General features: G+C 43.7%; 1 protein-coding gene and 1 long non-coding RNA gene across 3 annotated transcripts in view; one reads left to right on the forward strand and one right to left on the reverse strand.

The window, feature by feature from the left end:
• CPLX2 (complexin 2) overlaps positions 1-27,599 on the forward strand; it is a 129,500-nt gene that overhangs the window by 13,195 nt on the left and 88,706 nt on the right. The gene's annotated exons all lie outside the window — the stretch shown is intronic.
• Positions 1,977-15,122, reverse strand: LOC308467864. The gene is made up of 3 exons (XR_013981344.1): positions 14,759-15,122; positions 11,655-11,711; positions 1,977-2,800 (listed from the first exon to the last, which is right to left on the reverse strand). It is a non-coding gene; the product is annotated as an uncharacterized lncRNA (long non-coding RNA).

A 27,599-nucleotide genomic window follows, 5' to 3' on the forward strand; every position in this document is an offset into this window, starting at 1 on the left:
TACACACACTAAGCAATGTGTGTGTGTGTGCATGTGCACCGCACGTTGTGCAGTGGCTCTTATAGCACAGTCCTCAGACATCAGTTGCACTGTATTTGATGAGGCCTACGCATAGCTAAGTTTGCATAGAATTGCAGTCTCAGGCTGCAAGCTTATTCACACCCAGTGGGAGTCAGCTCCACGGAACTCTTTAGGTCTTAAAGATAAAGGGACCCCTGACCATTAGGTCCAGTCACAGACAGCTCTGGGATTGTGGCGCTCATCTCACTTTACTGGCCGAGGGAGCCAGCGTACAGCTTCCGGGTCATGTGGCCAGCATGACTAAGCCACTTCTGGCGAACCAGAGCAGCACACAGAAATGCCGTTTACCTTCCCGCCAGAGCGGTGCCTATTTATCTACTTGCACTTTGACGTGCTTTCAAACTGCTAGGTTGGCAGGAGCAGAGACCAAGCAACGGGAGCTCACACTATCGTGGGGATTCGAACCGCCGACCTTCTGATCGGCAAGCCCTAGGCTCTGTGGTTTAGACCACAGCGCCACCAGTGTCCCACTCTTTAGTTCTTAGGATTGTGCTTTAAATTGCTAAAGTAATAAGGAAGTGCTTCTTCTCACCTCACATAGCCAAAAGATATGGTAGCCATCAACAGCTTGAGGACAGCTTTAAAGTGACAGTAGGCAGATTTGCGGGGGGGGGGGGAGCTAAAGCTTTCCATAGCTATTTTTTATTATTTCAAATGTATAGCTTTCCCTTCCTCCAGCTCACAATAATAAAATTACATTTTAAAACAACAACAACAAAGCTCTTAACATGTTGCAGACAGCAGTTTAAACCAGAGTGTGAAAACTTTGTAAAAGCCCCAAATCCTGGAAAAATAAAATTTTGCTACATTTCCTGAATGCCACTGACTGCCTGGTTTCCCTTGAAAGGGAGGCCCATATCTCAGGTACTGCCACTGAGATGGCATTCTGGTATTTTGAGGTATACCGTCTCTTATGTTAGAGGTAATATACAGTCATCATGGTTAGTATTTCTGGCCTGAAATTGGAAACCTGGGATGGGGGGGGGACTTGTCTCAAGCCATTTTTCTTCATGATACCTTCTACTGATAGGGACCACGAGCAAGACCTTCACCCTCAGATACCTCTGCTGTGCTTATCTTATTTGTTGAGTTTCTTTCTGAGTGGTAGCACTTTGTCTCAGCCCATCTCTGCTCTACTGCACTGCTTCTAACTAAAGAGGAACCAAATTTCCATCATGTCCCCAATGCCTAAGTATAGTTTCTCTGGTTCGAACAAGCCTGCGATCTTTTGGAGAGTCACTGGGTGATGAGGATCCCATTGCTGACCATCAGTATCTTAAAAAAGAAGAAAGATTAGACGTACACTCACCTGCTGGAGCTGTAATACAAGAAAACACATAACTGTCAGATACTTTTTAAAAAAATAGAGGATCAAAAATATGGTCATAATGGGGATAGTTGTGGAGCTTCTCACTAGTCAAGTTGAAAGCCATATTCATTAGGGGGCTGTGACAGTTTCACAACCACATGCTGTATGGCAGCTCTAAGGGAAATGGATGTATGCTATCTGTGTGAAGAAGAAACTCATTTTTCCCAGTGACAAAATATTGTTTTGAGTTCTGGGGAAACATATTTGCTCCACAATAAAAAAGCATAGCCTCAAGGGAAGACAAGCGGACGGTATTCTACAAATGAGAAGCAACCGTTGTTATTTATTTATGTAATGAATGTGCATGGCAGCCCTTGACAGAGCAGCAGAAGCACAATTGACAGATCTCTGCCCTGAGGAGCTTACATTGTAAATTTAGACATGACGGGCAAAGGAGAAGTAGGGTGAAGCATGGGTGAGAGAGATGGATATGTACAAATACATCTCCATGTATTTTAGGAATCATTTCAATTGGACACTGGCAAAGTAGCTGCTGATTTATTTGCCTAAAATGATAAGGAGCTTGATCACACTGAGAGACCTATAGAGTGCTAAGGGTTTCTTAGAATGAAATTTGTGTTCTTGAGGGGGGGAAAGTGCCTATGGGCAGAAGATTGCTTAGTTAGCATTGTTCAGACCTTCAGAGGAATGCTGAAGTGAAAACCCAAGTAGGAGTGGTTGGTTGAAGAGAGAGCACGCATGTAGTACAGGCAATAGACTGAGAATGGGGAAGCCTCTGATCCTCTAGATGTGTTGAACTACAACTCCTATCAGTACAGCCATTGCAATCAATAGAAAGGAATTACAGGAGTTGCAGTCCAACAACACTGGAAGGACCAAAGTTTTCCCAACTTAGTGCAGAAAACTGACACCCTCCTTTTTTTTTTCCATTTTTTGCCTGTGAGCAGCTTTTGGAGAAGTCAAAGAAATTTAAATTACTACAGCACCTTAAGGCCATCTTAGGATGCTTCCAAATAACCTGTTTATTGAGCATTCATTCTGATTTGTTTGTGTGAAGGTTTGGTGACAGTTGCAGCAACCAAGTATTATTACCACACTTTCCATTGCATTTCCCATAATTTTCCTTATCACAAAAAGTCAGTTTTTGGGGAGAAGGTTTGTTGTGCAAGACCTCACCATCAGCTGTAATTGCACGACCTGAATTTGCCAATATTTGATTGAACCCTACCTGAGAAAAGAAGCAGCCTGGAAGTGCTCCTACTATTAGAAGAGGGACTCATTTGTTTTTAATCTACTGAATAGACTTACCCCATCTTTATTCCCTCAAATATGACACTCCCAGGCTGTTGCTGCATCGGGGGGGGGGTGGATTCTGCAGCTACTCAGCACCTGTCAGTTGTGCACCAACACAAAATTCACTAAGTTTAAAAATTAAAGAACAGAGACAAATGACTGTGCTTTGCTGGTTTAATATTTAAACATGAAGGCAGTGAGCTTGATTCTGATCTCAGTTGCCTTTGGCACCACCACCAGCAGCCTTTTGGAAGTGGCACCAGGTTCCAACCCCACCCCTAATCTGCCACACTTGCACAGCTTGCCCTGAGGTTATACTGCAAAAACAGCCCAATACAATTCCTCTTCTGCTGTGTTTTCCAACAGCCCCCATCACTAGCTGGGCCATTGCCATCGAGGTCTTTAAAAGCACCATTTCACTAAGTGATCTTTCAGAGGTTATTGTTACTTTACACCACTTCTTTTTCTTCTTCCTGTTTTTTTAAAAAAAGGAAACTAGAGAATTAGAACAGCAAGATTGAAACCTTTTAGAACTGCAGCCATTATAATGTTCCCACCACATGAGCAATTCATCAGAGAACCAACTTAGCAACAGAGGCTGTGGATTTCCTACCAGTTGCAGTTTTTAATAATAGATCACAGACATTTTTTAAAACACACACACACACACATTGGATATAATTAATCCCGTCTTAATGTTCAAGGGGGCTGCCCACTGAGTGACCTTGTAGGATCCTTGCCATCTTATTTATATGTATATTTATGAGTTTTCTGCACAATTAGTAAAGCAGTTAAAAAAAAAAATAAGGACATGGGAAGCTACTGTATACAAGTAAGACTTTTTATCCATTTGGCTCAGCATCGTCTACTCTGCCTGGCAGGTTCTGTCCAGCATCGCAGGTGGAGAAGGGCTTTTCCATTGCCTGTCCCTGCAGACACCAAGGTTGAACCCATAACCCAGTTCTGCCATTGGGCTTTGATTCCTCACTAAAGTTCTTCTTTCAGCATTAAAAAGGGGAATATGGGAGGAAAAGTTTGCACCCAAACTTTTTTTGAGGTTCGTTTGTTCCAATCTGGAAATTATTTGCAGGCATGGAAACTACAGTATGAACATGGGCTGCCCGGCCCTGCCAGGGTTCCACCATTCATAGTATCATAAGAGTTGGGAAGGAACTCCAAAGGTCATCCAGTCCAACCCCTGCCAATGCGCAAAGCATTTGTGATAGGTGGCCATCCAACCTCTCCTTAACAGCTTCCAATGGGGAGCCATCCTATCTAGTCACTTCAGATCAGTGCACACAAGGGATTGTGATCCAGATGCATGGGTTTTTAAGAGTATGAGGAAACACTGCCATCCTTAGGCTGCAATCCTATGCACACTTAGTAGGGAATGTGTCATGAAACACAGTAGGACTGACTACTGAGCTCACATCAGGATGCCTCTGAACTGCATGAGGTTTTCAGTTTCTGGCAAACCCCATGGTTTTTACAGTTGCCTACTACCCACATAACTGTGGACAGGACTGATGATAACTGGAAAGGTTTGCCCAAAGAAAGTAGGGTAGCACACAGCACAGGATCTTCACAGGTATCAACGTATGTAGTGCAGATCTTCCTGTGAGTGTGGGTTTGTGGCTTTGCAGCATTGTTCACATATAATGTCTTCTATTTGGCTGCTTTAGACATATTGTTACATTTCATTCTCTTGTTTTGTACTCCGTGGTTTAGGATTATATGCATTTACATTTAATCTAGGATCAAAACAAGTTAAGGTGCTTGCAGATTCACCCATGCACCATAAAGCACAGGCACTGAAAATGAAGGTGTTTGCCTTGATTCCCGCATCTTGTAAGCAGCAAGCACATTCTGCTGTCTCAAAGAATGTGCTCTCTTTTTTTACTCTTTGCATATTATGCCCAGTAATTCAAATAGTGCAGTAGGCAGCCTCATACAAGGCATGCAGCTGTTGTTTTACCTCTCAGGGATTTGGGGAGGTGGGTGTCTAAAGCTGCGACAGAGGGCTCAGCCCCACTTCCGCTTGGCCTGCTGCTTCCCCCCAGGGAAACCCACTCTTTGCTGCTGAATTGGAACAAACATCAATCAAGTTTTCCATGGACTGACATTTGCTCCAATTCTGTACTAGTGAGTGCGATTTCCTGGGGAAAGTGGCAGGGCAAATGGAAAAACTCTCAGACCCATGCTTTGTAGGCACAGGACTGCACAAGTATGGATGAACCCAGAGTACCGTACAACAACCCTGAGGTGCGGGTCATCCTGCTTTGTTAACTCGGGAACCCTGTGGTTATGTGGAAGAGTTGCCGATGCAGTTTTGATGCAGTCTGAAACAGTCCAAGTGCAGGCATTTTTGCTGCAAAAGGTGTGATTAAAAATGAACCCTTCCGGCCACTTCAGATGAAATTAGATGAACACCCACAGACAGTTTTCCATTGTAAGAGATATTGGGGTCACTGATTTTGTGTGTGTGACATGTCTTAGAAGCTGAAGAGACCCCCCCACACACATGTATTATATTTACTGCTGCTCAGACCTTTTGACTGATCCTCTCTCGCTTGTTACTTCTGCACATAAACTTGCCCTTCAGAAAGAGGCCGTTCGGATCCCATCCTTCCTGCTTTCTAGCCCAGTCCAGCGTTTAATGCCAGTAGTAGCATCTGGAAGAAGGTGTTTGCCCAAGAAAAATGGCCCATGTGCCTCACAGCTGCCACAGAGCTTCCAAAGCATCCAGGGACAGGCAGCTATGACTAATGGGCTCCACAGGCATCTGACAGGAACGGTGCCTTCTCCAAACATACCTCAGGCCAGGCTCAAGCTGTGATGTCACTCCAGAAAATCTCTATTAGAGTCAATTATGTTGCTGCCGCTGCTTCTCTTACTCTGCTTCTCTCAGTGTGCCTCTGATGAATCACCTGCTAAGACTGAAACATAGCTGCTGGAAGAATCTTGATCAATGCTCTAATCTGGAATCAAGCTAGCACTTTTGCCAAGCCTTCCAGTCTTGAGTGCGTGGCCTCTGTCCACTTGCTTTCATGGCAACTGGTGAACATCCTCCTTCCCCAGCTTCCCTTTCCTGAGCAAGAATCAGACAAAACAATGTCAAGATTCTGTCAAAAGCAACAGTTTACAAACCAGTGGCTGGATGTGAATGGCACTTTGGGAATATGTGCATCAGTACTACGATCCTGGCGTTGAAAGCCAGCTCAGGATGCTGCCATCTGCTGCTGCTCTTTTTTTTTAAAAAAAAGTGCTTTGTCCATGACACTGGCCTGTTAACAATTTACCAGACAGTAAATTACTCTTATTATTAATAGCAATTGAGAATATTCTGTGCCTTCAGTCACATCAACACTAAAAGCTTCCCCCAAAGAATCCTGGGAACTGTAGTTTGTTAAGAGTGCTGGGAATTGTAGTTCTGTGGTGGGTAAACTGCAATTCCCAGGATTCTTTGTGAGAAGCCATGTGGTATAAATATGTGCTTTAAATGTATCATGTGGATGTAGCTACAAGGGTGGGAATCCAGTGTAGTGCTAAGGCAATCATTCCATCAGTGCAAGGATTTCTGCTTGCATAAGGGGATGGTCTCTCCCTCTCCTACCCCTGCAAGCCCCCTAAATCTGTCCTGGGGTCCCCCCAATCCTTTAGAGCAAAAATAGGGAGGATACAGGTGGGAGGGGGGAATTCATATTGTTCAAGTGGAAATCCTTGCGCTCATTTGTAGAATACACACCCCAAGTCAAGAAGTTGCAGCCAGTTTTGCAAACTGAGACGCAATTCACACTTTATCCCAAAGAGGTGAAAGAGAAAGTATAAGTGACTTAAAGGTAAAGGGACCCCTGACCATTAGGTCCAGTCACGGACGACTCTGGGGTTGCGGCGCTCATCTCGCTTTACTGGCCGAGGGATCCGGCATACAGCTTCTGGGTCATGTGGCCAACATGACTAAGCCGCTTCTGGTGAACCAGAGCAGCACACGGAAACACCATTTACCTTCCTGCCGGAGCAGTACCTATTTATCTACTTGCACTTTGACATGCTTTTGAACTGCTAGGTTGGCAGGAGCTGGGACTGAGCGACGGGAGCTCACCCCGTTGCAGGGATTCGAACTGCCAACCTTCTGATCTGCAAGCCCTAGGCTCTGTAGTTTAACCCACAGCATCCCCATAAGTGACTTAGGCATCCTCTATACACTCTTTTGAGTTTCTTTTGACTCGTGCATATTCCCCCTGATTAAACATTTTGCCTCTGACAAGCCAGTCATAACTTTCCCTCCACTGTCTCCCAACTCTGGTGCTTGTTCTACCTTACCCCATCACTCCACCCTATCATTATTCCTTTTATGGTAAGTTTAGAGACTTCTGCTTTTAGTGGGCCCTTGTCTGCAGCATTTTATGATGCCTGGATTGCCAAGACACTAAGAAGGGCTTCAAAGGGTCCTTGCTTCAGCTCATAACATCTTGTACAGATCCCATTTTGCCTTGGACACATCCCAAATCCCTCTGAGACACCTCACTTCATCTTGGGATTCAGGAGTCTTTCAAATCTTCACACACACACACACACACACACACACACACACACATCTTCTTCTTTTTTTAGACAACCATAGCATGAAGTGCACTGCCACAACCTGCAGCGGCAACTTCGTTCTCAAGACTAGCCACTTAAGAGCAGTGGTGTTAAGAAGCTGAAAGGGTACTTTGCCAGGAATACAGTAAACTGCTTATTAACCTGTGCTTGTGGAGCTACACTCTTCCTGCCTAAGATTCTCTTCTCATGGATTTTGTAGAATGGATGTTTTGCTCTGGGCAGTGCACACTTTAGCAGCTGTCTGTGCTGAACTAGGTATGTTCGCCTGAGCAAACAGGAGCACTGTGAGCAGGTGGTTAAACATTTCTTTGCTCTTCTTTCTTTGACCAGTTTTACCACATAAACAGACACTATCCATTTCTTTCATTATATATATTTTAAAAGCCTACTTAAAATCAGTTTAAGCAAGAAAATAAGTCCATGAGCAATCAAAGCCCTAGGGTCCAATTGTGCCCATCCGCTAGTGAAACAGACTCATGTAATGGGACTTGGTCTTGCTTTCCTTTCCCCTGCAGCCTCCCACACCCCCCCCCCCAAATGACTTTAGAAGTTTGGCAGGTCCTCTGGAGCAGATTTGGGAGGCAAACGGGGCTGCAGGAGAGAAGAGGAAGGGGAAATCTGCTTGCACAGTCCTGGAGGTCACCCAGACCATGCTGCATTTTGTTAATTTTGTGTATTTGCTGCATTTTGAAAACTACAGTGTTTAAAAGAAATTTGCGAAGTTGAGCCCACCAAGTAGATGAAATGCAGATACTTTTCAAAACAAAAGAAAGTACTTTGCATGCAATATGTAATTAGTCCTTGGACTTCATTGCCCTGGAGGCCAGTTCCCAGAGGAATGATCCCATCAAGAGTTGCTTATTTATTGCTTTATATACAGCAACTGCTGCTAATCACCACTAGAAGCACTGATCTCGTTCTACCGTAGTAGCTCTTCGATTTTGCTGATGTCTGTCTTCCTCATACTGTATGTCAATGGGATGTGGGTGAGGAAATTCAATGACATGACATTTCTGTCTTGTCCAAAATAGGAAGGGCATATTAATGCCTAGTGACTGATGGGCAAAAGGCTTGCACACATGTTTCTCTTTCAGAGAAATAACTTTACCATATTGTTGAATGTATATGTTATTCTAGAGCAAGGATAACCAGTTTCTGGTTTATTCATTCTTAAGGGTTGTTCTCCAAATAGAGGATAAGGGCCCAGAAATTTACCTTTTCCAGTCCATGACAAGTTGTATTTTGTAGTAAAGTTGATGCCACCTGATAATAGATTCATGGAACAGATGCATTCAAGAATACTATTAAATGCCCATAAATACATATACATATAGCATACATATTTCATAGTCTGTTTCCTTCAACCTTCAAACAATATTCTTTCCCTTCTGTGTAAAAGTATGGGCTCACTTTTCACCATACTTTGATTAAAATTTGGTGGAGCTGTCCCAGTCCAGATGATATAATAATAATAATAATAATAATAATAATAATAATAATTTTATTATTTATACCCCACCCAACTTGCTGGGTTTCCCCAGCCACTCTGGGCAGCTCAAAGCCTATATCAGAACACACTAAAACATCAAACATTAAAAACTTCCTGATACAGGGCTGCCTTCAGATGTCTTCTAAAATTCAGATTGTTCCTTGACATCTAATGGGAGGGTGTTCCACAGGGAGGGCGCTACTGCTGAGAAGACCCTCTGCCTGTTTCCCTGTAACCTCACTTCTCACAGTGAGGAAACCAGAAGAAGACCCTCAGGGAGGACCTCAGTGTCCGGGCTGAACAATGGGGGAGGAGACGCTCCATCAGGTATACTGGGCCGAGGCTGTTTAGGGCTTTAAAAGTCAGCGCCAACACTGAATTGTGTTCGGAAACACCCTGGGAGGCAGGCTGGAATGACCTCACAGGCTTCTAGTTGGCCGTCCCCGTTGAAAAGTAGGCTGAGATGCTTGTGTTCCAAAATACGTTTTTAGACACAATTCTGAGCACAGACTATGTCGGAATCTTAGCATAGCATTTTTAGCAGAGATTTAGAGGGAGGGATTCTTGCTTCTGTAACCTCTGCTCCAAAGTAACATTGAATTTTGTCATCAATTACACATGATGGGCCAATACTACCCACTCTTTTCTGTAAAACACTCTGAGCTATGCTTAAGGTCATTACAGGATTTCATCTCTGCTATACCATTCTGCTAATGCAATTGTTCTTGGGTTCCCACCCATCCCCAGATTGATATCTGATGCAACTCCAATTTGGGAGCACAAATAGAAGCAATTGAATTTCTTTGTCCCTTATGTCTGTCTCCTCTTATTGTATTGGTTGATCTCAAATATTATAGCTTTGCAGAAGGCAGTTTTCTGTTTGTGTTATTAACAGACAATAAAACGTTAATGAAAAATAGTGAGCAAGGGGAATTTAAGGAGCACAATGCTGATTCTTAGCACAGCTCTGGATTGCTGGCTCAGCTTTTCTCTTCCTTCAGTGGAAGGCAAGATTAGAGAATGAGGCTGCACTGGTGGGGTTCTAAGGGGGCTACTATTTGCTCAAGTGAAGGTGGGAACTGGAGCTAATTGATTGCTTGTGCCTCCATTAAGCCTTCTGCAGCCCTTGTGAAACACTTGTTTAGAAAAGTATATGAAAAGGCTGGAGTGATCCTTATTACGAAGGGAAGTTAATCCAGAATATGAAGATCAGTAGAAATGGGGCAGTTCCTATGTTATTCCATTCCCCCAGCTTGACCAATTGTGACTTCTCAAATTCTGTTGAGAGCAAAACTGCCTCCCGTTCACTTCACTTGCCAATAAATTGCTGCTGTTGTGTGATCCTTTTGCTTCCATCGTCCAGGAAGAATGATGAGATCATATCCAAACAATCTCTCCATGCTATCCTCACAATGGAGGAGCTTGCTTTAGATGACAGCCCAGTAATTAGCATCAGAAAAGCGCCTGTCTTCTTGAGGGTTCTCACCAGGGGAGTTGCTTCCCTCCTGGGGCTCTCTGCCTAGTGGAGTGCTTTGTTGTTCCAAAATAAGTCTCACTATTGATGTGTCATCCATGGGAGTGAGTGCCAGGTGTAAGGCAGGGCATATGCAAATGTTTATTTAAAGATTTGCACACCTGCTCAGGATCTCTCTGGGCCTTTGTGTGGTGTCAGAAAGCGGGGAGGACGGGAGGGGGGGGTTGAGCAGTTGTGTATCGCCACAAACATACACTTTGGAAGAAGACTGCCTTTCCTCTGCTTGGGCTATCAGGTGAATGGATGGATCTGCATTGTGCTCAGTTTTTCAGCACAGGTGATATACAGGAGCAGACACATTGTGCAAAACCAAAGCATAGAGGATGTAGCTTCCCCCTCAAACCTTGATGAAAGGCCCAGGAGACAACCCACGCACACATTTCCATTTGCTACCGTATTGGCCCAAATATAAGCCTCACCTTTAAAATTCAAGGGGGAGTGAGACAATACCTGAATATAAGCTGCTCCCTTAAAATCCCGCAGGCCCTCACACCCATTATGTTTTACCATATGTTTGTTTCAGCAGCAATATCATAAAAGCCAGTTTTTGTAAGGTCGCAAATTTAAGCCACACTTTAACTTTTCACGGTCGGAATTTGGGGGGAAAGTGAGGCTTATATTCAGGCCAATATGGTATTCATGGACAGGTTTGAGGGAGCAGCTCCTTCTCTCTTTCCTGTACTTATTTTGAGCCTATCTCTACCAACTGCATCAAGAAACCACTGTACTGTACCATAAAACGACATTATGAAACAGCTATGCTAATGTATTTCAGAGCATGGTTTCAACCTGATATTGCTATGTTACTGGAATAACTGAATGTTCCAACAAATATTTTTAAAAATACACTTGGTACCAGACTAATTTTGATAAGGATATAACAAAGTTGAATCCATGTACTAAAAATATAAATTTAGGAGATAACTGAGCCCAGTGCTGTCGCCATTAACTGCAATTAATTATAATGAATGAATAAAAGATAAAACATTGTTGGGCACTTTGTCATTATGGAAACAATATGGGTTAATTGAACTAGCTGAACTAATGAATGAAGGGGCATTTAAAATATATGAAGAAATTATTTTTTTAAATTATTTTTTATTAAATTTCTATACCCACAGGTCTCAGTTGAAATGCCGCTATCCTAACAACTAGTTTTTAAATACCTGCAACTTAGAAATATAATCTTCAGGTTATTGAGAAAATATGAATTCATTTAATGAAAAACCACTTTTGAAACTTCAAAGATTCAAAATCATAAGAATTTATTGAGTAGGTAATATAAAATCCTTATAGATATAAATATAACAACTAATACTCACCAAAGACCTGCGTTTTCAGATTCCAACAAGAGTTTGGAACTGGAAATAGCAGTATATCTGATAACAAACAATTAGTTTAAATGTGAAAGAGAATGTTTATATTTTATTTTTTTATGGTATTTGACAACTGTAAGGCTTATGTATCTTGTGTATAGCGATACTGATAATACATGTTGGAGATGTAAAACAGCAAATGCAGATATGGCTCACATCTTTTGGTTTTGTCCCAAGATAAGGAACTTTTGGAAAGAGATAGTGAAAAATTGAAATAATCACAGGTCATAGGTTATCAATAGACCCTTTAATTGTACTTTTTGGCTTTGTAAAAGGCTCAGTGCTGCCTCTAGATACAGAAATTGTGGTGCATCTATTAACAGCTGCTTGAATGTGGAAGAAAACAAGAATTCCAACTATAGAGGATTGGATTGAAACTCTGACATGTAGCATATATTGTAAAATTAACTAATACAGTGAGGGTTAGAGAGGGTAGAAGCAGAATAATTTGTTTATAGATAAGTGGGGAATGTTTCTTACGTACTACAGCAGCAATATTTAAGAGAAGAAAGCAACGTTTAATGTTATTGGGCTTACTCTAATATGTATTTCAGATTTGTGGGTAGGAGTCACCTAACAAGTTCCCTCAATGGAAGCCTAGCACAAGGACCTTTGCTTGCGCAACAGTGCTTCCCTCCCCCCACTCTTGCACCCCTCAAAATTGGCTTGGAGTGGGTTGGGATAACCCCCAGAACAGTGTGCAGAGGGAGGATCATTCCATCTGGCAAGCTCTCACCTTAGCTTGATCGTGAATTCCTCCATATGTAATTTTATCATTTTAGAACTTTTATGATGCGTATGGTGTTCAAATAATGAAATTCTATTATTTAAAAAGTGACTTGAAAGACAGGTTGCTCACCTGCTTTCCCACCCACTAAGCATCGCTGCCAGTTCCTGAGAAGATGAGGGGCAGGGGGCTTAGTGCAGTGCAGGCACAGCAACAGAGGAGTTCACTCCTAAAAGAGCTTCCTGTTGAGCCTTGCTTGAGCGAGAGGGTTTTCTTGGTCGTTCTGCAACCCTGACATTTGGCTTCCTCCTTGACCCTGCTTCCTAGTATGTTCTTCAGTCCTGGCTTTCCTTCATAGTCTCCTGGCTTGTTGTTTGGTTCCCTGTCATTCTTTAGTCCTGACTACCAACATGCCCTATCAACTACCAGTTCCGGATTCCCAGCTCCTTGCTTACTTCAGACGGCTGATCACAGCCCTTATCTGACAGAGGGGGACAGAATAGGACTGAGTTATGCTTTACAGGGGTCCCTCTGCATGTGGCTTCTGTGGCTCTGACAAACTCGGTGAAGCCTCTGATGTGTGACTTCCCAACCCAAAATGCATGAAACTCAATAAACTGCTGATGTGGAAAGGGCACAAAGCAACAGTTGCCCTCGTAATAAAAATTCTGGTACTGCTTCCATATGATGCTGTGGGGCTGTCAGTCAATTAAAGCTTTCTTAGTCAATTAATTTTCCTGCTTCTAATCACTTAATCATTAAAATTAAGCAACTAAAGATCAGCCTTACTGCGGCTCAGTGCCGGTGACATTTTGGGGATGCTTAATTCAGATAGCATTGCTCCCTCTTCGCCAGTAGAAAAATGGAAAAATACTGGTTCTCTCTCAGAAAATCTTCTTAAATTGCATAAGACACAAGCCGCTTCTCTTTTGCATGCCCCAGTAGAAATTACTCAAAAGCAGAGGACCAGAAATATGACTGCCCTTGACAGCTGAGCCAAAATGTTTTGATACCAAGGCACTCTCTCCCACATTGGACACAATCCTATGCATGTCTACTCAGAAGTAAGTCCTGTAGTGTTCAGTGAGCCCTACTCCCAGATAACTACACATATCTTGGAGCACCTTTACCAACCACCACTGAAACAACCAGCTGTGTGTTCCTCTGCAGCTTGTTGTTGGAGAAGTAGGCATAGACCTTTCCCACAGCTCAGTACAACTGAGGGAGGAATTATCTAATCCCCCCTCTAACTCCCTGGTTGGGAAAGAATGTGGGCTCCCTTATTTATTAGCCTCAGTTCAGTGACAATGAAACACCACGGCTAGGTGGGGCGAGCGCAATAACATACTGTTATTTTGCATACCCGTTGCCTTTAGATGCACAAGAATATAGGAAGCCACCTTATACCAAGCCAGACCATTGGTCCATTAAGCTTAGCATTGCCTACACTGACAGGCAGCAGCTCCCCAGGGTTTCTTAAAAGGAACATTTGCAGCTCTACCTTGAGATGCTAGTAATTTATTTATTTAAAAATAACATTAAAGGAAGACTGTGAATGACATAAAACCATCAATAAAATCACATCAATAAAAACTAATTGGAATAACAAACCAGCAAATCAAATTAATCATCAACTTGATTGGATCACCCCTTAGGGAAAACCGGGCTGAACAAATGTGTTTTAAGCAGCCACCTAAACACCAGTGCCGTAGGCACCTGCCTGGCATTTACTTGAACGAACCTGGAACCTTCTGCGTGGAAATCGGATGCTTTACCACTTCCTTGTGTATCGAGCATAATTGTGGAAGACACCTCAAGAGTGCAATATAGCTATGCACAGCTTCCATGCTCTTTTCTCATTCCTATTCCAATGCAGTATGCTTAATGTGCTGGATTGCCAGATGCATTTAGACTGTTGGATGCAACTGTTAAAGGAAGCAGGTTCAATTAAAAATCCATATGTTCAATATACGTTGGGAACTGCCATGCAAAACCAACTTCTATGGGGGGGACCGTTGAATGCAGCACAAATTCCTGCTATAGAAAACCTGCATTGGAATGTACTGTAAAATAGCTGGTAGGCTACTCCATTCAATAATATGTCTCAAACCTACTTGGAAATGACCAGTTAGGCTCTTTTAACCTGTTTAGGTGTTTAACATAGATGAGAACCAGTATACTCTAGAAAGGTACAAGTAAACATCAGAGAACCAATATTGGATTTTCTCTATAGTATTGCTTTATTGATTAACAAGTAATTCACACATCAAGACAAGGAATATGCACTCAACCATACATCCATTCATACATCTCCCATACTCACCACTCTTCACTGAAGTGATCAGTTTCAGTAAGAGCCATGGGTGGCAGACAACAGAGCTGTCAATGTCTGGCACACAACTTAGGCTGGAGGGCTTTGCCATATATACGCCTTGTTGTTCATCTGTTTCTTGGCATTACACAACTCCTTACTCCTTGTTTTTGGCATCTCGCATCCTTGTCCTTGGCATCATCTCACAACTCTTATCTCAAAGGTAAAGTGTAGCCCATCTCCATGCCTCCTTGTATGTGCTGCTCTGTACCGTTCCTAGCACACACTGTTTTTGCCCAAACATCTTGATGTTTTCCACTTTCCATTAGCGCTTATACAGCACAGTTCACTGACAGTTCACTGACAGTCCAAAGACATCGCACCCATTTTGTGGTGTTCTTCAGCCATCTTTAGGCCTATACAAAACATGACATTCATTACAACTTTTAAGACACTTGAAAGCAAGAGCAAATAAAAAGAGGTGCCCTGCACCTTAGAGTGAAAGCTGGTGTAAAATTCTGAACATCCATCACTGCAGGTTCTTCACAGTGGTGTGAATCCAGCTTAAGAACTTGTACATGTACATGCCTTGTGCTTCAGATGAGCTGTCTTTTAAAAAGATTAAGGTGACATCTGTAGATGCACATGTATATAGCCTTCTTCATATTACCAATAAATAAATCACAAACACGCACAAAAAGGCTGCAAATCTGCTTTGGGAGCACCCCGTTCCTACAGTTTCCATCAAGTGATACTCAGAAGGATACTGCCTCTGACCATGGAGGCAGAGCATTATTAAATTATCCTTTTTTAAGTGTGTCATTCTCTGCTCCAAGTTTAGTTTTTCCCATATATTTCTCTCTATGTGTCACACACACACACACACACACACACACACACCATTTGCACAGCTCTTGCCTACATACACTTAAAAGTGTATACTCATTTGCCCTAAACACCACCAGAAACAATGCCATCCACCAGCTTCCAACTGGCCAAGTGTGTAGGTGTTTTCTGTAGGAGATATATTGATTTCTTGCCAGTCTCAGGACTGAAACAGCAGGCAGCACTCACATATAGCCTCTAGGGCTACTTTTTGAAAAATCAGCATCACAGCATTCCTACTATTGCATGCTGCAACCAAACAACATCCAAGGAACTGTTTCCTCTGCTTGGCTATTGCTTTCTCTGCACCATTCACCTTGTTCTTTGTAACACCCTTCCCGACAGAGCAAGGCAAAGGAGATCTTGGGGCTTTCAGCTATTAATGAAGAAGACTTAACTGAGTGCCATTTATCATGAGTGCAGATGTTCAGTCTTTTAGAACATCTGTGATTCATATGAAGAGAGACAGCAACTAGTAACACATTTAGCAGTAGTTGACAAACAGCTCAAGAATAAACAAGAGTAAAGAAATGATGACTGTTCTCAGGTTTTTTATAGAAAGGGTCATTTAAGCTGATCTAAACGTTAAGGAAGAATTTACAGTATAGAGTCCTTCTGCAACTGTTGTCATTTCAGATTGTAGGTAAAGATATATCATGTTTTTTGAATGCACCCTTGTGTTACATCTCCTCTGTGCCCCATCTGTATTCCACCATGCTTTCTTTACTCCTGTTCCTTTGCTCTGCAAAGCCCTGCATCCCCTACCCCCAATACTGTCATCTCCAGGTTTCTTTATACATGAGAAGCAACTGAAGACCCAGCTCTTCACACACACCCCTTTTATGTTACATGCTGTTGGGAATTTTAATGCTTCTATGGATACTTTCCTGGAATACATTAACCCACCCCCTGAAGGAAAAGGGGAAAAAAAGATAGATTGGAGGAGACCTTCATTCAGCTTGGCAAGTATAGCTGCTTCTCCCCCAACCATGGTGGTTACTGACCCCAAGGGGAAAAAAGATGTTGCCTGATAGTACTCTTAAAAATATCCATGTGGCTGTAAGCCTGTCACTCCAAGCACATGCCTTATATATGCCTTGTCAATATAGGATCTCATCTGTATGCTCAAAGCTACAAACCCCAGACAGCCTTATCAAACAATGCCTTAATTGCCTGCACAAATTCTCAATAGGGAGAATGGGAGGAAGCAAATCAACCACACATGATGACAGATGTTAGTCACAATGCTTAATGCACTGTTGAAAAGCACTCCAAAGATGTAGGGGTGTGGTGAGAATGGTGGCAAGTACAGAACAGCGCTCCCATCGGCTAAAGATCACTTAATGGTGCCTTACTGCAGTCCATTCAGCATCCCATCCGGGGGTTAGGCCTTGTGTTGGTGGCAAGGAAAAACAGGTATATAAAAAGGAGAATTCCCTAGATACCAAGATCCAGGCAAGTACTCTTTGGGGAGAGAACCCCAGCAGAGATCACAAAACATGCAACAAAGTAAATATAGGGTGTTAGGTCTTTCGAATATGCCCTTCTAAGTTCCTTCCAAATACCCTTTCTTCCCTTAGCCTAGGAAAAGACCACACATCAGCTTCGTGTGCTTTTCCATACAGCAGTCAGAAAACACAAGCAGTGAAACTTGGCTTAGTTACAGTGATGAAAGTTCCCAAATTATTGGCGTAGGAACAAAAGAAAGACTTGTTAGAGCCATGTAGCTAAGCTTCAGCGACCAACTTAGTTTCTTCAGTTGAGCTTCTCAGGTAGACTGAAAGTGAACAAAGGTCTTGATTACCTTCCTCCCGAGGTGAGGGGGGATGACCCAGCTAGGTCTGGCAGGACAGCTTAGTCTATTGGTGTTAACTCCTTCATTCATTAGACTTAAGCATATTGGTTTTATGAAGCTGGTTATCCCATAAATAGGAACAATATTTGATCAAGGAAAGTCCAGATTAGGGCTGCTCAGTCACAACCCAAAGAGCTCTTTGCTTTCCTTAATTTGCAGCGAAGAACAGGGATGCAGCCGCAGTTTCTCCCACCCCACTCTTCCTCCAGTCTCATTCCACATACACATGACCATCCATAGAAATAGCTTTTGCATTGCCTACTGCTGTGACAATGGGCGGTATCTAATGCTGCTGTTTTGCTTGCACAGCAGGCTTCTGTTTGCGCAGTGAAACTTCCCTCTTCTCTCTCAAACAGCTCCCTCTCTGTGCACCCTCAAAATCTGGTCCCAGAGGGTTGGAGAGTCCCTCTGGAGCAAATTTTGGTGGTGCACAGAGGAGGAAAGGTAGGGGAAGTCCCATTGTACAAGCAAAACTCCAACTGCAGAGGGTTGAATACAACCCAAGCATTGTAAAACTTCATATGAAAAAAGACAGAAGGCTGTATTTATTAAGTTGCAATAAAAATGAACAATTCTACTAGCTTCAGTTTCTTTTAAGAAAGCACACACACATACACACACACACACACACATTTCCTAGATGTTTCTAAACAGAGTGCTTGGAAATAGCCTTCATGAGAAAGTTTTTGACAGTTTTGGAGCCCGCTACCTCATTCCCCACTGTACAGTGAATACAGAATCTGCAGAATTTCTGCCTCTAAACAAACTAGGAAAATGGCAATTGAAAAAGCACATGGTGTCTGTTCACTGAGCCAAAAATCAATTTTAGGGTGCGATCAGTTGAGTGCCAGTGGCAGATGATCCAGCTCTCAATGACTCATTCCTATCAGCTCAGTGATGCTATTTAGCAGCATTTGCTATATCACACTTTTCAGGCAGCAAAGTGAATGTGCCCACTGAGTGTAAAGGAGGGAATTAACACATGGATGCAACCAGTGGTTTAGTGGAGCATGGACTGGCAGGGACTAAGCACTGCCACTTATTTCACAGCAGGGACAATGATTGGCATTTCCTGGGGTACTATTTGCCCAAGCTCTGCATGCCAAATAAACATTTTTTTTATCAGAAGAGTTAAACCCACTAAGCAGGACAGAGGTAGGTTACATTAGCCTGCATGGCTAAGGGTTAAATTTCTACTTTTGTTTAGAAAAATCCCAATTTCTTTTAAGAAATCAGGACCAACCAAAATGGCTTTTGAGGCTTAGAATTGACCTCAGGGGATGTTGTTAGGAGATGGTGCATATGAAGGACAGCAATGCATTTTCCTGGGGGGTCAAACTGCCAATGGTGCAGTGATCTTTGGGCCTAGGTTTGGACCTATAATATGCCCATGTGAATACCCTATCTTTGAAGGCAGCCAGGTTGCTGGTACATCTGTATCTCAGCTCCCCTTGCCTGGGCAAGTTCTACTCTTCCTTCTCTTCTTGTCTCTTGGAGTGACGCTGGATGTTATTCTGGTAGGTTGTGGAAGCCGAGGTCTTTCCCCTCAAGCTCTCCCAGCCCCTGCTGGTCTGATGGTCTTTATTGATTTGCTTGTCCATTCCTATATTATGCATTTGAGATCTTCTGCTAGTCGGACAGCTGCCTATGTTGTTTTGCCAGCCTTTTAGCTCAAAGAGCAGCTCTCTGTTTGCGAACAGGTAAAGCAGCGACCAGAATTTGTCCTGAGCCAGAGGGTCTTGAACATTAAATACAATTGTGGTTTATGTGTATCCACCCATTTGCAGCGGACCAACCAAAACGTCATAAAATATGGAGCAAGCTTTTGAGTCCACAATCACACCAGATGCTAAGCAAAGCAGGAGGGGGAGAGAGAAAAAGCTGGCTTGATACTGAAGTCATAACATCTGAAATGGTCAAAAATGCATTTTTTGCTTCTTAGTATTAAAAGGGGTTTAGCTATGGGAATTGCATTTACCATTGCACCAGTTAATGTAACTTGAATCAGGAATAATTTAACCAAAAATGTGTGCTAAGTCAACTCAGTACCTGATGCAATTCAATTCATTTGTAGCAACTGGGATCACATCAGGAATATTTTTCGTCCACTATCAACTTTCCCTTGGCTATGGTCAAAGTTCCACAACCTTTATCTGAGATGGTTTTGTTTTATTAAATACATTTTCATCAAAGAGCATGATTGTCTTCTTCCATCAACTCATGAAGCTTTATAATATCGCTCAGTGATATTATAGGTTGACAGAGTTAATGCTTTTCCTTCTCCTTATGCTTGGCTAGCTGATTACTTCTGTGATGGTTCCCTGATTGCTTAACTTAGTGTTAGAATCATAGAATTTTAGAGTTGGAAGGCATCCAGAGGGTAATCTAGTCCAACCCCCTGCCCTAACTGGAGAAGCTGGGGATTGAACATGGGACCTTCTGCATGCAAGGCAAATGTTCTACCACAGAGCTATGGCCCCTTCAGTGAAAGGTTGCTTGTGTGTAATGGATTGCACATTTGTGGAATGTTTTCTGTTGTTTACTCATTTTGCTGTTATGTCTGTCTGGTTACAGCAAGCGTAAGAGCAAAATAAGACATATGAGCAAATGCTCTGCATTTTTATTGCTTCTTTGCTTTTCCCCCTTGGTATGGAAACAGAGAGAATAAACAAGAGAGAAAATCACAAGCTCCTTAATAGTAGATTTCCAAAGAGTTGCATATAACATTATGTTAGCTTCTTATCACTGATGAATACAAATAAATAGGCTAATGGTCAAAGCAATCCTATCGTCTTGCCATACTGGTAGCCAGCTCCTGCCAGTGTATCATCAGAGTAGGGCAGTAAGGATGCCCTGTGCTCCTTGGGGAAAGGTTGAGAAGAGAATGAAAGCAAAGCAAAGCAAAAAAAACCATTGCCCCCTGGCACAGATGGTTAAGAGTTTCAAGACTTCAATTTGCAATGAGGTTGGCAGAGCTTTGAACACTGCGGGAATACCAACATCCACGGAACAGATCATGTTGTGAAGGGTAGAGCCTAAATCGGATAGACCCTCACCATTGTTTGAGTAAAGGACAGAGAGTAGACTCCATTGTAGCCTGCTTTTGTGATGGAGATTAGGTAAACAAAAGACAGCAAAAGATGAAAGTCAATGATTACTTCACAAGAGAGAGGAGAGCAGGAGAGAGCACATTCATGACTAGGTACTGAGATTAGCTTGCTGTAATGACTCCCTCCTACAATAAGCAATGTGTGCATACAGAGCACAGAGGTCATTTGAAGAGCAAGGGGGCTGTCACACATTTCATTTTTTAAGCAGCCAAACAAGCCGCAAGGGATCAAGTGGCGCAGGCTTCCATTTACTAGTCTTTAGCAACCAAAAACGATACTCCATGAAAGGACCTCAGGATGACTGTAGGGGAGCAAACAGGAAATGGTTTGCCCCCTAGCTAAATGCACCCTCTTCTCCAGAGCATTGGTTTTCTTTAAAAAAAAACAACCCCAATGGGTATTTTAAAAGAAACAAGAACCCTGAATATACTTTGCCATTTCTAGTGCCTCCTCTAAGAGTAGCATTCAGAAAAATGGCTGGGGTGGGAAGATAGGCAGGGAGCACAAGTGCCTTGCAAGTCATGTTTCTGTGCCTTGCTTGGAAGTGAAATTGTAATGCTGCGCCCCTTTATATGGTGGGCAGCATAAGCTTCCTGTTATGGAGGCACCCCAGTGACCATATGCTCTTCAGATATACAGTGAAGGTATAAGAAGAGCCACTTCACTTCATAATGTACAACTGACTGGAGTCTAACCCTTTTTGTAGATTTTTAAAATCTGGCAGTGGTTCAGATTCTGAATTTGGGTTTCAGAATTTGAAGCATGATCACATTTCACTTTTGAAATTCCAAGTTGTTGTTGTTTTAAAAAACTTGCATCTTAACTCTTTTGGATGAGTTTTAATAGAATGATATTAAGTGGCTACTTGCCAGGTGCAGCATTTTTACACATTTGAAAGAAAGAAGCCTCAAATCCCAAAGTACAAGCAATTGGAAATGTTGGGAGGAGGAATCAAATTATAATATACATTAAAACATTAGCAAGCAATTGTGAATTAGAAGAATTGGCTTGAGGTACTGTTCTTCAAATTGGCTTTGACTCTACTTTATGCGCCAGTTAAAAGGAAGGCAATTAATGAAAACTGTTAATGAACTGACAGGCCTTCTCTTTTTTGTGAGCATGCCTTTTATCATTCTGTCCCTTTGTTCCTCAACTTTTGACACCCCCAATTCCCAGCAGAACAGATGAGACACTGAACTGACATTGCATTGTGGGCTGTGTAAACACCATGGGCAAATGTAAAGAGATTTCCCCACTACATCCAGCAACTTAAAATAATCATGAATCCTAGTTCTTCTCTAAGTGTCTTTGCCTCTTTGCCATTGGGTTTTGTGCTACAGAGATGCTTTCAAAACCAGTGGTAAATTCCGAAAGTGCTGGCATGCCTCATGATAGCCTATTGTAGCCTTCTAAGACTATACAACAAAAGATGAAGTTTTGACCAACACAGACACTTTGGCTTCAATTCCAAACCAGCCTTTTTTCCTTGCTCCCCATCCCCTACTTTACTTAACATCCAGTCCGATGGTGATGATTTCTCAAATTGGTATACCGGCCTTCATCCAAAGATCACAGGGCAGTTCACAACATCAAAATACAAAATGAAAACACAAAATACATAATAAAACAAAAAAGCACAGTGGCAAACAATTTTAAAATGTCAACATATTGGTAAACTGGTTGGCAAAGAATCTCAGGTTTGAAAGGCCTGTCTGAATAATACTGTTCTTAGAATAATGCTGTAGGCTTGTGCCTTATACTTGCCAGGGATTCGTTTGCCCGCGTCCCCAGGACCGAGGAAAGAACAAAAATGGTACCAGGAAAGTTTCTTCTTTGGAGAAAAGATTTTATTACGATCTGTGCACAGAGACAGCCAGCAGAATAGTTTCTGAAATCTGGCTGTAAAGCAATACGCATCTGCAAGCCTTCTTATACTTTGAGAGTATTTACCCACCTCCCAGACCTCCCCCAAAACTTCCCCAATCAGCTGGCAAGTTTTCAACTTATTCCTTATATGGCACATCCATATTGCTTGCTGAACACATTTTATTGCTTGCTAAACATTCCTGTCTTTCTGTTAGTTAAGCACTTCCTTCCCTCTCCTTGTACACGTGTCTTTTCTTATCGTTGCATTAGTAAGCAGGAAAAGGGGGCCTCTTTAGCAGGCCTGGTGAAATCTGCAAACAGCAGCGGTTTCTTGCTAGCTGACTAGGCAGGAAACGGCTCCTGACCTGTTGGACTTATATTTTGCAAGCAGCTGCAATCTTGAGCCGTTTAACCACAATAGCAGAAGTAAGAGTAGGGCAGGAATTTACTGTGTGTAGGTAATATTAATGATTAACCCTTTCCCTCTTCCTTCACTCCCTCCTCTTCTTTTGAACAACCTAATACTTAGGTTCGTTCTGGGGTATGGGTCTATATTCTCTCATCACAGCGATGACCGTGGGTCCTAGCTTTCGTGACACGAGTCTTTGCATCATTTGCTGCAAGCATTGCAATAAGCAGGGGATACAGAGGCAAAGAAGCAAAAGGATTAACAGCGGTCCTGCTAATAATACTACAACATTCCTGAGCCAACTGCCATCAGGGAGCCAGGAATACAACCAATCCCATGCATCACTCCCTGTGGCTTTCAGCGGGTTTTCAGCTATCATCGTTTCCATGTGGTCAATGGTGGCTGAAATGCTGACATTATTATCCGGGATGAGCATACAACAATGAGAATGAACCAGGGCACAAACCCCACCCTTTGAGGCCAACATTACATCCAAGGCATATCGATTCTGTAAGACAACCTCCCTCATAGCAGCCACCTCTTGATTGAGGTCCCTTAAAGCTTTAATGGTATCATTGAATAATCCTTCTGTCCAATTGGCCAGCAGATGAAGATCTCTATAATTCATGGCTGCCCCTAAAGAAGGTAGCAGGGCTCGCGATATCTGGGTCCCAATATAGTGGTTAATAGGTGTGTTAACTGCCCTGCGGTTACGCAGTCTGAGAGATGTTGGTAGCTTTTCCACCTTATATAAAAGGGGGATCACCATTCCCAAGGTACAAACTCCAGTAAGGTCTCGGGGAACAGATTTGAATGCTGCATCGCCACAAATCAACCATATTTCCTCCGGAAGAAGGTGACTGGTGTTTCGGTGTTGCTCAGACCACTTGAAGGCTTGCGAAAACAAAAGGCTTATGTGCCATTGTTCCTGGGTGGAATTTAACAGGGCTAGAGCGGAAGAGTTGGATCTAGAGCTTTCGTGGAGGTGGTGCATGTCTGTCATTAATTTGGAGCTAGTATCAGATTGATAACACCGTGAGGTATTACCATAATTAAATAAGGCGGAACAGGCCCTATTGAATACAAATTTTAAGACATATAGGCAATTGGGGTAAATCCCTCGTAGATTTGACCCTTCAGAAAAATTCAAACAAATAAAGGCTGGCTCGGACAGGGCCAATTTTACAGGTGGCCATTGAGCTTCTTCGGGGTTTATCGTATTGTTTATGCTAAAGATGTTATTAATGGGAATTCCGTGTAGCATCAAACCTGGCCGTTGCGCATAAGGCGGTATATGCATACACAGCCAACAATTGGAGAGCTGTAACATAGTAGCGAATTTAAACATATCCTTGATATAAATATTGTCTTCCCACATCTTATGGTAATTTTCTCCCCTGGATGTCTTGTTTAACAAACCTGTTTCCCCTTGGCCTTGCTTGCCAGTCCTTGCATCTCCCCCTACAATAGCTAACATAAGATATACTATGAGGATCATCATGGGGATAGAAGGATCTGGCCGTCGTCTCCCGCAGAGCCTGTGACGCTCATGCCAGCAAAAGAAAATGCACATCCATATGACAAGAGCGGTTGAGACAACTCCTATCCACCAACCCCAATCCCACCATGGTTCCTCCCACCAATATTCAGGGGGTGTGCTCATTGTTGAAGAGCCCACTGATATTTGTGCCCGATTACCTGTTGAGCCTCAAGGATGAGAGCCCACCGGTGAGCTGACGCTCCCACTATGTGGATCAACTTTTCTACTAACCCTGTTGGGTGGATTGAACTCTCGTGCTGCCTCCCTACTGACCAGAGCATATGGAAGCTGAAATCCTGGGGTGGCAATTCTTACTGGCACTTGTTTAGCAATTTCAATGCACACCCGGTTAAGGCTCCCACCCCTGCAATTCTTACATTAAGATAGGTTCCGTCCCATCTATCGTCTGCATTAAGAGTAGGACCTGGTCTATCAAATGAGGTTGGTACAGTGCTCTACCTCCCAGATAACAGTTGACTACCCTCCCACAACAGCAAGAGCGGTCCAGAACTCGATAGATTTCGATCGTCTCTGCAACTTCCCGTATGAGTACTATCCACGCGTGCTGGACAGTGGTGTGGGAGAGGAGCCACAACGGGGCAGTGGGGTGTTTTAATACGGCAATCTCATCAAACCCCAGTTTCCAATAGCCAAAGAGCACGCCATCTCTTACCACTGGCAAGACGAACCAGTCGTAGCAGAGGCCATCAGGCCAATAAGTGCGGTATGGCTCAGTGGGGTCAGGGCTGTGGGCATAGAGCACGTTGGGGACGCTGTTCATGGGCGCCCGAGTTGGTTAGGGAAACAAGGTCGGGGATACCTCCAAGCGTCGAACCCTATGGTGTGGAGATAAAATCCCTCAATCCCCGGGGGATGGTGGTACCCCCGATGGGTAGAGAACAACCTTGCCCCCCAAGGAGAGGATACCCATGGTGGATGGGCCACTACACACCCACACGAATAGGTAGCCGCCTGCAAACGACAAATACTCGGTGTTAAAATCCCCACTGCTTCCTCCTCACACCATATAATGCACACTAAAGTTCGTTCGGGGTTCTGGACATTATCAGGGGGCAAAGGCTGCAAGGCTGGAACGTTGGAGGTACTCCCGGTGGGCACCCCTCCCATCCAATTCTTCAGCCGTGCGTAGAGATATCAGCTTCCGGAGTGATATCAGCAGGGCGGTCGTCTACCGGGCGCCTGGAGATGGTCATCCGAAGAGAGTTCTCTGGATCTGGTGTTACTGTCCAATCTGAAATGGCTTTCTTCACTCGAGTATGGTGGACCCACGGGGTGATGCCGGCAACCTTCACAGCAGTAGGGGTAGAGAGTAGCACGGTGTATGGTCCCCTCCAGCAGGGCTGTAGGGGGGCTTGCTGCCAGTCTTTCACCCACACTTCGTCACCCGGTTCGAACTGATGGAGCGGTTCAGTTAACACACATGGGGTGCGGGCCTGGGTCCACCTGTTGAGAGAGGAGAAAACTTGGGAGAGTGACTGTACATAATTGTTCAATTGCACATCTTGGCTAGCATATGGAGTTAACATTCTAACATATGGGACCGGTCTCCCATACAGAACTTCAAAAGGTGACAAGTGGGTTCGCTTTGACGGGAGACTGCGGACCCTAAGCAATGCCAAGGGCAACATGGTCACCCAATTAGACCCGGTTTCCTGTGTCAGCTTGGACAGCTGATTCTTTAGAGTCCTGTTCATTCTTTCTACCTTTCCAGAACTCTGGGGTCTATAAGCAGTATGCAGCTTCCAGTTGATCTGGAGCACTTTAGCCAGTCCCTGTAGGACTGCATGAACGAATGCTGGTCCATTATCAGATCCTATGGACCTTGGCAATCCATAGCGAGGGATGATTTCCTTAAGCAGGCACCTGGTTACTTCAAGTGCCTTCTCAGTCTTTGTCGGCCATGCTTCTACCCATCCGGTGTAGGTGCATACAGCCACCAGCAGGTAGCGATATAGTCCACAACGGGGTAATTCAGTGAAGTCCACAACAAGATCTTCCATAGGTGCAGTTCCACTGCGCTGAATTCCTGGGGGAGCTAGTGGTCCGGTTCTGGGGTTATTCTTTTGACATAGCAGGCATTTCCTGGAAACCTGGGCTGCCAGTTGATAAAGGTGGGCTATATAGAAGCACTTTCCCAGCTGCTTGGTTGTAGCGTCCGGCCCCATGTGGGTTGACTCGTGGTATCTCTGAGCTATCTGCCGAGACAGGGACTCTGGAATCCATATCCTGTCATCAGGGGTGAGGTACCATCCTTCTTTGGTCAATGTCAATTCCTGAGCGTCTGCAGTGTCCTTTTCCTGCTTTGTGTAAGCCGGCTTGTCAGCGGTGCTTAAAATTTCTTCTGGGACCAGTGCTCCAATAATCGGGGCTGGAGCCAGTTCCCGGGCTGCTTCCTTAGCCACTTTGTCTGCCAATCGATTTCCTCTGGCCACTTCTCCTGGTCCAGTCTTGTGTCCATAACAATGGATAACCGCTACCGCTTCGGGCTCCCATACAGCATCCAGAAGGTTCAATAAGGCTTGTGGGTGGGCCACCTGGTTTCCTCTGGAGGTAAGCAAACCTCTTTCTTTCCATAAGGCTCCATGGGCATGTAAAGTCAGGAATGCATACTTAGAATCTGTATAAACGTTTATCTTCTGTCCCTTTGCCAGGCTCAGGGCTCTGGTAAGCGCAGTTAGCTCTGCCAGCTGGGCCGATGTTCCAGACGGGAGTGACTTTGCTTCGATCACCTGGTCTTCCAGGGCTACCACTGCATAGCCTGCTTTCCGCTGTCCAGTCTCAATAAAGCTGCTTCCATCTACAAACCATGAAGGCCAGTGAGGGTTTGCCTCATCTTTTAGGTCAGGTCTGCTGGAGTATACTTCATCCATCACTTCAATGCAATCGTGCGTCTGCTCCTCACCTTCTCCTACCGGCAACAGGGTAGCTGGGTTGAGGGCGGTGGTGACCTGGAACTTCAGACGCGGGTGCAGCAATAACATCTGACACTTTCTCATCTTTGCTTGGGAGAGGAAATAGGTACCCTTCATGTCAAGCAGTGCTGGGACTGCATGCGGGGTCACACAAACAGTGTCTTGGCCGAAAGTAAATTTGTCTGCTTTGTCCAATAGGGTGGCTACTGCCACAACTGCTCTCATGCATGGCGGTAAACCTTGTTCTGTAGGTGT

The sequence above is a fragment of the Podarcis pityusensis genome (genome assembly GCF_964106645.2).
Source record: "Podarcis pityusensis genome assembly, chromosome: 2".
Lineage (NCBI taxonomy): Eukaryota > Metazoa > Chordata > Lepidosauria > Squamata > Lacertidae > Podarcis > Podarcis pityusensis.